Source organism: Cibotium barometz, chromosome 11 (assembly GCF_041138505.1).
Source record: "Cibotium barometz isolate CiBa-2024 chromosome 11, ASM4113850v1, whole genome shotgun sequence".
NCBI classification, from domain to species: domain Eukaryota; kingdom Viridiplantae; phylum Streptophyta; class Polypodiopsida; order Cyatheales; family Cibotiaceae; genus Cibotium; species Cibotium barometz.
Genome location: NC_141056.1, coordinates 16,665,336 through 16,669,569, shown reverse-complemented (window position 1 = coordinate 16,669,569; position 4,234 = coordinate 16,665,336). Strand labels below are relative to the sequence as shown.

Genomic DNA, 4,234 nt, shown 5'->3' with positions numbered 1-4,234 from the left:
AGTTAAGAGGAGATTTTAGGTATCTCAGGCTAATTAATTTCTTAGTAGAAAATTATCTTGCCCCAAAGAATATTTTTTGCTTAGCCATGTATCTTGAGATAATTTATCCAATTTAATTGCCCAATCCAAGATGGATTTAATTAGCTTATCTTGCCCGAGATATATTTATTAAATTTTTAAGTATCATGCCTAGATAAATTAAATTAAATTCAAGTATCATGCCCGAGATATATTTATTAAATTTAAGTATCTTGCACAAGATATATTTATTAAATTTAAGTATCTTGCACAAGATATATTTATTAAATTTAAGTATCTTGCCCGAGAGATACGGTTTATTATATTTCTAGATCATGCAAGAGAGCCACTGTGGCATTTTTCAGTGCCGCATATCTCGCCCGAAATTTCTGGTAATGATGACTAGATAGCTAGGGGCATGGCCATGTATCTCACTCGAGAAAAGCGATGTGGCATCTAGTTGTATTCTACGTGGCGATAACATGCATACTTGGCCCAAGATATGTGGTGAGCCATCATGTATCTCGCGTGAGCTAAGGAGGCATCAGCTCGCTGATGAGAGACAGGGTAATATATGATTTGTCTTACATATCTAGCCCGAGATACTTGAGGTTTTGGCCGCTTGAGCGTGTCCCAATGTCACCCAAACTACCAGACATCGCTCTTTTTATTACTATTGGCAATTCTAAAAACGATGGTGATAATGAGTGTCTTTGAACTTCAAATAACCTTTCACTCATTGTTGACAATTTAAGACTTCAAAAAAAGGAAGTGACAAGTAAATTAAATCTCAATTAAATCCACTCTCCCCCTTTTTCGTTTCTTATCTTCACATCTCCACTCCTTCCAAGCTAAATTCTCTCTCTTATCTTCACATCTCCTTCTAAGCTAAATTCTCTCTCTCTCTAAAAACTAAGGCTTCAAATTCTAATGTGACTAATACTTTGGAGTTATGTTTGCTTTGTTTTAATACTATAGGCTTGATAGTTTTTCTATCCTTCTTATTTTGTCATGATACATGACATAGAAAAAAAGGAGGAAACTTCTTTCTTCCTCCTCCATCTCCAAGTCCTCCTTTCTTTGATTCATTATGAGAGCAAGGCTAATATTGTGGGTTTGGGATCTTTTGGGAGATAATTTTCCAAGTGTAAATTCATGAGTATCCACTAATCTTTTTACGAGAAGCCTATGTAATAAACCCATGTAAGACTACTTTGAGCATGTAAAACTAGTCTTGTAGTTGAGACACAAAAGTGGCTTCATCCATAAAAGTGGCTTAAGGCTATAATTTTTGAAAAAGTGAAAAGGCTAGGTAACTTAAACTCTATGAAAATCCTCATGAATAATTATTGGTTAGCATGCATCCACCTATAATAAAAGTTTGAGTTACACCTAGTAAGCTTATAGTTTTGAAATTTTATAAAAAGATAGCATAAAATGGTAAAATAACTTTATCTTCAAAAAGACATCCATAAAAAACGTGTATGTTTTTAATCGGTAGAAAATACATGGCCCAAAGACATATCAATAAATTTCAATAGCAAACATATCAATAAATTTCTTTTTTTAATAAAAAAGTTGGACCATTTTTATTACATGAGGGTCCCTCATACCCTTCTTATTACAAATACACACATACCTACAGGTATCTATCAATAAATTTCAGAATTACATTCGTAGCATCCATAACATCTTGTAAGGTACAATCAAAGCAATAGTTAAAAATCCGAAATGATGAGCATGGAAGAAGCAATATGGAGCTCAAAAGAGCAAGAAGGGAGAAGGAGGTGGGGAGATGGTACTTAGACTAGTCTATCTTTCTTATGACGGGAACCGCAACGGGAAAATCATCAATAAAGTCCGACCATACGTTATGGGTGCCTTTGCGCTCGATTGATCTGACGGACCTCCACACGGCGCTATTGCATTTGAAGCCAGCCCCAAAGCTTATTTGCCACACCCTCTCTCCTTTCTTCACTCTCCCTTTGGCTTCAATGTAAGCGAGCTCATACCAGGGAGAGCTGCTGGAGGTGTTGCCGAACCTGTAGAGGGTCATCCGAGAAGGCTCCATGTGCCACTGTGTTAAGCTCAGACTCTTCTCCACGCTGTCCAGAACAGCTTTACCACCTGCATGGACGCAGAAATGCTCGAATGCAAGCTTGAAGTCAGGGACGTGAGGTTTTACGCTCGCGACACCGAGCTTCCTGATCAAGAAGGCAGCAGCGAAGAAGATTTGTTGTGAAAGGGGAAGGACGAGCGGGCCTAGCGTGGTGATGTGAACGCTGAGGAGTGTTGCAGCAAATACTTTGAGCTCTTTCGAGAGGGTAACACCCACCTTGCCCTCGGAGTCTTCCTCTTGGAATACGCATTTGTATGCTGCATCATCAGCTCCCATGTGGGTTCTCACGCAGTGCATCAGCTTGTACTTCGCGCTCCGCCTGGTGGAGCTTCGGTTAGAGAGCAAAACGGCGGCTCCGCCCATGCGGAAGATGCAGTTGGGCAGCAGCTTCGACCTATCGTTCCCCGTGTAGCCGCTCAGTGTGATATTCTCCATGATCATCACCAGCGCTAGGCTGTCTCTTCGCACTTGCAGTAGACGCTTGGCCAAGTCGATAGAGATGACGCCGGCGCTGCATCCCATGCCCACCAGATTGAAGCTCTGGACGCTCTCCCGCATGCTGTAGTGGTTGATAATGACGGAGCAGAGAGACGGGGAGGGGCCGAAGAGGCCGCAGTTGACAACAAGAATGTCAACATCCTGGGGCTGCACCCCTGTCTGGGCAAAGAGCTCATCAAGGGCACCGAACATCACCATCTCTGCTTCTAGGCGAGCTCCGCCCATGCTAATGTCAGGGGGTTCACGCAACATCGCCGGCGGCCCGTAGGTCTCATCACCCAGGCCGGAGCGTTCAAGGACCTTGCGCTGGAAATCCAGGCTCTCCTCGCTGAAACTCCCACTTGCTCTGGCTTTCCTCATTATCTCGGAAAAGCTGCACTTGCACTCATCCTTGTCGAGAGGTTTATAGCAGCAGAAGTCTAGCATGTAGACAGGGAAGGGCCTTGACATGAAGTGCACGATGATCCCATACACGAGAACGATAGAGCCCATGAGCACAACGGTGACAAGGTCGTTTTGAAGCTCACGATCCCCAGCTATAGCTCTAGCCTGGACTGCACACCTCAGGCTCCCCTTCAATATCATAGGGGCTGAAACCAGCAGCACGACGTACATGGGCGCATGCTGGATTAGGTCAAGGTAATCTACCCTAAACCTTGACAAGTGAGGATATCCATGCTTGATCTTCATGACCAATGTGGAAGCAACACACACACCCGTGCTACCTCAATATGGGAGCAACACACACACACCCGTGACAAGTGTGGGATAGGTTGCAACTCTTTGGAGTTACCTCAATATAATACGTATTTTTTTTTCTAATTTAAAAAGGGTGCCTTTTTTTCTCTCTCTTTTGCGCAACTTCTGCATGTGCTACCACATGCAATATTTTCATTTTTTTAACAAAATATTGTATTTTTTTGTAACTAAATCTTATTAATAAGAGTGACGTTTTGAGAGCAGATATTTTCACTTTCCTGTAACTAAATCTTATTAAGAAGGATTTTTTTTGAGAGAGCCAATCCGGCTAGTACCCTAAACCCTCATGACTAGTGAGGTAAGGTTGGGCTAAGGGAAGGAGCACTCTCAAAAGACACGGGTGCAATGTTAGAAAAAAACCATCCTTTAGTATTACTCTCACTACTCAAATTGAGAAAAATAGGTTGTAATATTGTATTGTTTTTAATTTAAAGATTTAAAATTTTGAAATTTTAGCTGTAAAACAGGTGAACCTGTGCATTTGTTAAATATGAACCGGTTTATCTTGAAGGCAAGGTTGGAGAAAAACATGGGTTTAGTTCCAGTGTTCACCTTAAGGTGCTGTATCTATTTTGATACTTAATATAAATTTCTTTGCATTAAAAAAAAAAACTTTGTAAGAACCCACCTCACCTTGAGAGGAGGAAAAATATCACCTCCAATTTTTCAAAAAATAGAAATAACAATAATTGAATGAAACTATGAAAAAAATGCTTGTTCCAAATTGAGTTTTTTTCTCTTCAACTGACCTTCAGAAGGATGCATGACATGCGGCCAACCCTACCCTAGACTTCAAAATCGAAGTGCTAGGGCCTTAGTGTGAAGGAAACTATAAAAGAA

The 4,234-nt window shown here is 41.1% G+C and overlaps 1 pseudogene; it reads right to left on the bottom strand.

Moving 5' to 3' along the window:
* Nucleotides 1-1,567: 1,567 nt before the first annotated feature.
* On the bottom strand, nucleotides 1,568-3,384 carry LOC147633832 (3-ketoacyl-CoA synthase 11 pseudogene; annotated as a pseudogene).
* Between the last annotated feature and the right edge of the window lie 850 nt (nucleotides 3,385-4,234).